The sequence below is a fragment of the Apis dorsata genome, unplaced genomic scaffold (assembly GCF_000469605.1).
Source record: "Apis dorsata unplaced genomic scaffold, Apis dorsata 1.3 scaffold_163, whole genome shotgun sequence".
NCBI lineage: Eukaryota > Metazoa > Arthropoda > Insecta > Hymenoptera > Apidae > Apis > Apis dorsata.
The window spans coordinates 384,729-392,186 of NW_006263452.1; the positions used below are offsets into that span (position 1 = coordinate 384,729).

General features: G+C 42.2%; 1 protein-coding gene across 1 annotated transcript in view; it reads left to right on the plus strand.

Annotated features, from left to right (window-relative positions):
- Positions 1-7,458, plus strand: part of LOC102676551 (toll-like receptor 6) — a 46,667-nt gene that overhangs the window by 37,597 nt on the left and 1,612 nt on the right. The window lies entirely within an intron of this gene.

Sequence of the window (7,458 nt, forward strand, 5' to 3'; positions counted from 1 at the left end):
GCTGATTCTTTTAGGCCGGCCAAAAACCGCGCCAGTTCACAGCCTATCCCCGGCGATTTATCCTCGTTTCCTCGGCGATCGATCGGTCGATCGTTACCAATTTCGACGCGAGTCTTGTCAATGGAAAATGGAATTTTTCTTTTTTTCTTTTTTTTTTTCGCGACACAAGAACTCGATTAGAGACACTGGAATTTTTATTCGGGTTTCTAATTCTCTTTTTTTTTTTTTTTTTTCATGTGTGTGTGGCTGCATCGGTTAGTCAATCGAGTCGCGTAATTCTCTGTCGTTACAGAATTTCTTTCTTCTCTCCCTTTTGTAAATTAAAGAGGATGAATTCGATTTCTTGTTTATTTTTGTTTTCGCAAAAAAGTTGCAAGGAAAACGTTGAATTAAATTTCTCTTACTTTTTTTCTTCTCGGGATCGTAGAGAGAAAGAGAGAGAGCGTCGTAAAGGAGGAAAAATCGATCGATAGGTGGTCGCCAGATCTTCTCTCGAATCTTCCCCTCCGCCTCGATTGCTCTAACTAATTGAACCAGTCCGCCCCTAGAGCTCTCCTCTTCCACCAGTCTAATATCGTCAAATGGCTATCTCCCAATTTCTATCTCCAGATCCCGATTCGAAGGTCTTACCATTATACCGAACTACCTAAACTACCTACCCTTTCCCTTCATCCGCTCCATCTACCTCCAAACTACCCCCCTCGCACGTGCAAAAAAACGTCCAATTCAAACTCCTTACCACCGCTTTAAAAAAAAGAGGGGAGAAAGAAAGTGGTAGGAGGAAAGAAAAACCACCCCTCTTGTAATTCTCCCAAGCGATCGTTTCCAATAGCATCGGTGTCCGGATCGTTTTCTTAACGGGCCTCTCCTTCACGACCATCCCCGTGTTCCCTGTGTTCGAAAGTTTGCCAGGTTTGTCGATGTTTGTCGCGACGGCGAAGCTTGTTCCAGCGGAGCGACCACTCTCCTCCTTTTCTCTCTCTCGGAGAGAAATCGTTCCAAAAAAGAGAAAGAAAGGGAAGAGTTTACACGTTGCCCTTCCGAATATCGATGCAAACCTCGTGTCCTCGGATGTTGGAAAGTTCGAAAGGGTGGCTCTCCCTTTTTAGGCCACGCACAGCGCCTCGTATCGAGGTGAAAGTAAGCTTGGCGCTCCACATCGCTCCAACGAAATACCAGGTAACGTCATCGAGATGAGAGAAGAGTTGGAAAGAGAAAGAGAGAGAGGAAGAGAGAAAAGAAGGTGGAAAGGAAGGAAGGAAGGAAGGAAGGAAGGAAAGCGGGGATAGGGGAGATACGTAGGGGGAAGTTTCTGCAGACTTTCGACTTGGCAACGGGACCGACGAGGAACCTTCAATTTTAATGAACCGAGCGGCAAGTACGGAGAGAAAGCGCGGGGGAGGGGGGGAATAGCGCGTTGGAGGAAAGTTTCGAAAGCTCTCCTTTTCCATCCCTTCGTGCCCGTACGTGTCCCACGCTCCTTGGAATCCTTCCCGCACCGGGGAAATTTCACTCCTCGAATATTTGGAGGAGGAGGGTTTGGGAGAGAAAGGGGTCGCGAAAAGGCGAATAACGCATCGGCGAAAGATATCGAGACGTTCTTATTATCACAGTGGGTGGATCGCGCGACAACATCCCCTTGGATCGAACACAGGAACGCGCGCGCGTTCGATGCTCTCGTGTACGAGGGAAATGGCGCGGAATGTTAATAGACACGGTATAACAATGGGGGATTTCAATTTCACAGCGCGTTAACGACGATCGCGGCGCGAGCTAATGGTTGTTAATACCGAGGGGGAGGGGGAGGGGGCAGCGCGATGTCTTAATTGCCGGTCATTGGTGCAATAAAAGTAATACAAATCGGAATGCAATTGGAATGTCGTTATTATACGGAATATTAATTAACGGGCCGCGCGGCGCATTATTAGAGGCGCGAACACTCATCGAACACGGTTTCTCTGCACCCTTTCAAGCGCGAATAAATCCTATCCCATTCCCATCCACTTTTCGATTTTTCCTTTATTTTACTTTACTTTTTCTTTCTTTCTTTCTTTCTTTTTTGTTTCTTTCCTTCTTTCCCGCGCGTTCCACCCCCTCTTTGGTGGAAGCTTCTTCGCCGATTTTTTTCGTCTTCTTTCTTTCCTCTTCTAAGCTATACCCCTCTTTTCTTTTCCTTTTTTCTTTTTCTTCTTTTCGTTCCGTACGCGCGATTATCCACATAGAGTAGCTTCATGGGAGCGGCCTCGGCGGCTATCGGCTTTAATTAACACGCTCGCGTTATATTCACCCTGTCGTGAACGGTTGAGACAAAGGACAGTGGCTCTTTGTTCATCTCGTCGGTGGAAGCTCTTTCACACGGTCGAGAGCCATGGGGCAGGGCGTGTCCACTCGTGCGGCCTCTCCCTTCAGAACCAGTTCCACTTGTTTGTAAACACGAAAGGACTTCTATTTCTATAGGGAGAGGAATTCCAAGATCGTTTCAGCCACGGTTTCGTTATTTCTCTGCACAGAGAGAGGGAGAGAAAGGGGAGGACAGGAGTGAGAAGCACTCGTTGACAGAGTGTACAACGAGTTTCAACTCGGCTTGATATCTTAATCTACTTTTAATTCAGCAGACCGGACCGATTACGAACACGCCACGAGTGTAATTAATGTTTCCCCGTGCTGTTTATTTAGCTACCTTCGCTGTATATATCACGATCCTTTTTTACCTCGCTCCTGTTAACAGAACGTTGTTGATTAACGAGAGATAGATATGGTCCGATACGCGGTGCCTTCTTCCTCTTTTCTTTTTTTTTTTTCTTCTTCCTCGACTCTATCGTTCATTTTTTTCTTCCCCCTCTCTCTCCACCTATGCTCGTTACATATATTGCCGCGAGTCGAGCGTAGATCGATCAAAAGGGAATCTCGAAAGTGAATCGACCTTCCTCCTCCTCCCTTCCCCCCCTCGATTAATAATTCAAGATTTATCTTTCTCCCTTCACGTATCCACAGAAACGAATCGATGAATCGAAAAAGAAAGAAAGGAAGGAAGGAAAAGAAAGGAAAAGGAAGGAAGAAAAAGATTAATGCGATCGTTGGAGTGTTTCCTCCACTTCCGTCCCCCCTCCCCTTCTCCCACTCGACGTTCGAAATCCTTGTCCTCGGAGTGAGCGCGTGCAAGTGGTTGGAAAACACGGAGCGTTTCGATCAAAAATAGATTTCCCGCTGGAAGGTTTATCATCGGCCCGGTATTGTGCTCTCAAGTCCCTCTCCCCCCCTCTCGCTCTCCTCTCGAGACTTCTTGAAGTTGGGGCGAAGGCGGACCTTCCCCTTCCGGGCCGCGAGGGGGAAGGTGGTCCGCCCGCGAGAAACACAAAGACTGTCCATTTGCCATCTGATAATAATTGGAAAAGTTATCGCCGAGATGAAGTTCTTCACTACAGCGACTAACATCTCTCTCCGCAGACCGTTCCCCCGTAATGTAAAATGGGGAAACTTTCGCATCGGGGAATAACTTCCGCCGCTTTTGAATGATATTACTTTCTTTTCCGCGGCAAACACCCCCCGCGCCCTCCTTCCTCCTCCCTTCTTCCTCCTTGGCCTGAATTTCGAGCTTCCGGGAAGCGAAAAACCGAGCGTCATAGATAGACGAGAAAGAGTTGGGAAGAAGATTAATTCGATCGTGTAAATTGCTTCGCCCGCGGCGCGCGTCCACTCTCCTTCCCTCTCCTCCCCTCCCCCCTTTCCTCTCCGCCTTTTCGTCGCGTTATTAATATCGGTTCGTTAACGAGGAGGAGTAGCGGCATCACGCGAGGATTCCTTTTATCGATACGAAAAATGATCACGTGAATGTGTGCGTGCGCGCTCGTGTGTGTGCTCACGAGGATCACCGATGTTGCCCGACGGAGAGCGGGGAGATAGATATCGTCCCCGCGATCGGAAAAAGGATATTACGGTTTAAACGTGATCACCAAGGTATTAAGAGACTTTATCTCGGATAACCTGGATAGAAATTGAAACAACCATGTGAAAAATTCAAGTGCATACCGGTTTAGAGAGGTGTACACTCGCTCGAGGTTTCGATGATATACAAATTGGGAAATAAATACACTTAAGCTATAAGCTGGAAAATAGAACGTAAATTATGTTGCTATGCATCAGAGGAAAAATCAATTGCCTTGAATTTTCGAGCTTGGAATTTTCATATAAAACGAGGAGGAGAAGACTCAAGGAAAAAATCATTGAAGAAATTTCTCTTTTCCTCCTGATAATCACAATCGATTATCGCTTGTATCACGACTCAAAGTGGCGAGAGCATTTAATAAGGTATACGATCCAAGAATTATTGCATATATTCAACCAATAATATATCGAAGATTTTAAATTGAAAATTGAAAAAAATTCCTTTGGTAACAAACGTGGTTTGCAAAATGTTGACAAAAACGTGATAAAGATTTTCTGATAATTTTTTTCAAATTATGCCTCGAAGATAAAAAATATCGTATGCCGAGTTTCACTCGTCAAATGCAGATTCCCGTCTCGTTACCCAGTTCGTTCTCCTTTAAACTACTTTCCACCATCGACGACCCACAGTCGTGGAAAGTCACGGCGGAAGTTCGATGACGAAAACGAAAAATCAACGATCGGATGGAAACTCGGGGCGTGCATTGGGTCGCGCGTTCGCCGATGTTTCCGAATCAAATTTTGCATCGATCGCGTTTATCTCGTCCACGCACAATTTCGATTAAGCGTATACACATGTTGTTGCAAATGCTAATGAACTGGATCGTGGTGAAACGTCTGGTTTTAAAGTGGCTTTATTATAATATATCCGACCGTTTCGTTGATAATTAATCGTTGCGCGTGAAATTTTGTTACTCGTCGTTCGTTTATTAATTATTAATGTTCCCTTTAATAACGTTGCATCGAAATCGTGGACGAAAAAAAGAGAAGGGGGAGGGAGAAGAAATCGAGGATAAAGTTACGGAAAAAAAAAAAGAAAAAAATTTCAATTATAAAAACTCAAGACAATATATAGGAATTCATAGAAATTCCAAATCCGATAAAAAAAGTAATATTAGGAGGAATATTGGAAGAAGAGGAATAATCGTAAAAAAAAAAAAAAAAAAAAAAAGGGGAGAAAAAATGGAAAAAAAAAAAAAAAAAAAAAAAAAAAGAAACGGAGAGTATTGTAAAGAAAGGTCGGAATGGGAACGACCTTTTCGAATTCACAGAGTGTCCTGGGATTCAACGGGACATGTGCTCGAAATCTGAAAATGGCAGCAACGTATCGAGCTGTGTGTTTTCTATCTGGAAATATATACGCATTATACATACGCGATCGTATCATATACATCACCATAAAATCCTCTATCACGATTCACTATCGTGATAACTATCAAAAATCGTTATATATATATAAAAATTGGTGTCGTACATCACTTTAGCAAAAAAAATACCCAACGATAGCCTAGTGATGTCCAATACCTGTAACACTCGAAACAAAACGAAACGATGTATTAGGAAGGACTGGATCGCGATTGATAAATGATCGTGAATTCGAAAATTCTGGATTGACAAATCGGAACGAAACTCGAGATGAATAATAATGAATTATCTTGTTATTTATACTATCACACTTCTTCGATGTTTTTTCATTCCATTGAAAAAATGAATAGAGCGAGCACAAAATCATATCTATTCGCGAATTAATCATCGTGGTTACGTCTGATTGTTAATATATAATAGATAATCGTGGCCACTTGGTTCCACGAACATTCACAATTATCTACAAATCAGCGTCATCAACCGAAATTGTGTATCATCTATTGTGGAAACGCGACATTCCAACTACGATCAAACAATGACGAACAACCATCCCGTTTTCACATCGTTATATATACATTCCTCCAGTTTGACTTCTTCTTCGATTCGAACGATCCTCGTCGTTCTTTTATATATGTATATATATATTTTTTATCCCTTTAAATCGATTCCGCGTCACTTGCTCGTACGGGTGTAATTGCACTCGCGCCCATTCCTGACGAAAATCCCAACTGATCCCCGTTTATTGGAATAATTTTACAAACGGTCGCTTCTTCTGTTCCACGCGGCGAGCGCGGGAAACAAAAGGGATGGTCGGGCCATTATTAATTTTCCGACCCGGTTCAATTAAATCGGCGTCTCTGTCGAGCCGGGAGCCAGGATCGAGAGCTGACTTTCTCTCCATCGTCTCTCTCTCTTCCGTTTTTCTTCTTCCTTTTTTCCTTTCTTTTTTTTTTTCGGTCATTCCTCGTCTTCCTTTTTCATTTAGCCTTCGATACTTTGCACCGATGGTTCCTTTGCGTCGAGAGTTTACTCTCGATGAAATTATTGGTAATAATGAGGGGGCGCCTCGACAAGATCTGGTGATAAAGGATCTTCCAAGTTGTTTGCACTTGACAAACGAATCGAATATCGATTTTCTGGAATTCGAAATATATTTTTGCGACCTCGAACGAAGAATCGACGGATTCGTTTTATCTATTAGCTGAGAGATTTTTAAATATTTTTAAGCGAGAGACAAGAGTCAATCAAAGTTTCCATTGTACGAACTTCAGGAATTGCGTATCATTCGATTCGATATTCGGATATTCGACGTTGCGGAAAAACTCTTCTTTGGAGCGCGTAGCGTGCCATTTGCAATTTTCATTATTTACAGCACAGGTTTGAAAAGGCCGTCGCGCGAATTGAAATGGACGGGGGGGGACTGGTCACTTAATCCCTCCATTCAGGGGCCGGCTCGAACGCGTAACGGTTGAAATCGAAACTGCAATGCTTCAAGTATACGGATTCGCAGTCTGTTTACTTTTCTCGCTAATAACAGAAGGATTTAATCAATAATCCGATAAACCTGTTAAATTCAGAGTCTTCGATTCGTCAATGATTTTGCAAAAACACAAAATTTAATCCTTTTCGCGCGATTCGTTTTATTCCTTCCCATTGATAACGAGTCGAAGTGAATGGCAATTGAATTTTCCCCGATATTTTATTTTATAATGGCTCTCCAAAAGATATTTGAACAAAGGAAATTTATCTATTTTCGAAAATTTCGATTTTAGTTACAGTTTTTGTTTATGTAAAGTATTATACATAGAATAAGTTAATATTAGGAGGAGGAGGATTTTATTCTCGATGAAAAAACGAAATCTCTTCAATGTTTTTTTTTTTTTTTTTTTTTTTTTTTATGTTATCGATACAATTTTCCCCGTAAAATTCTTTTACAACGAAAAATATATCGAAATTACCGTTTATAATTTACAATTTAAAATGTTAATATTGCACGATCGATCGATTTAAATTTAAAATTGCTCTTCCCCAACGCAAAATTTTGCACCATTTACAAACATCCTGAAACTTATTAACGTGCTAATTTCATTTCCTTAATGGAATGATATTTTGTTAAAAAAAAAAAAAAAAAAAAAAAAAAAAAAAAAA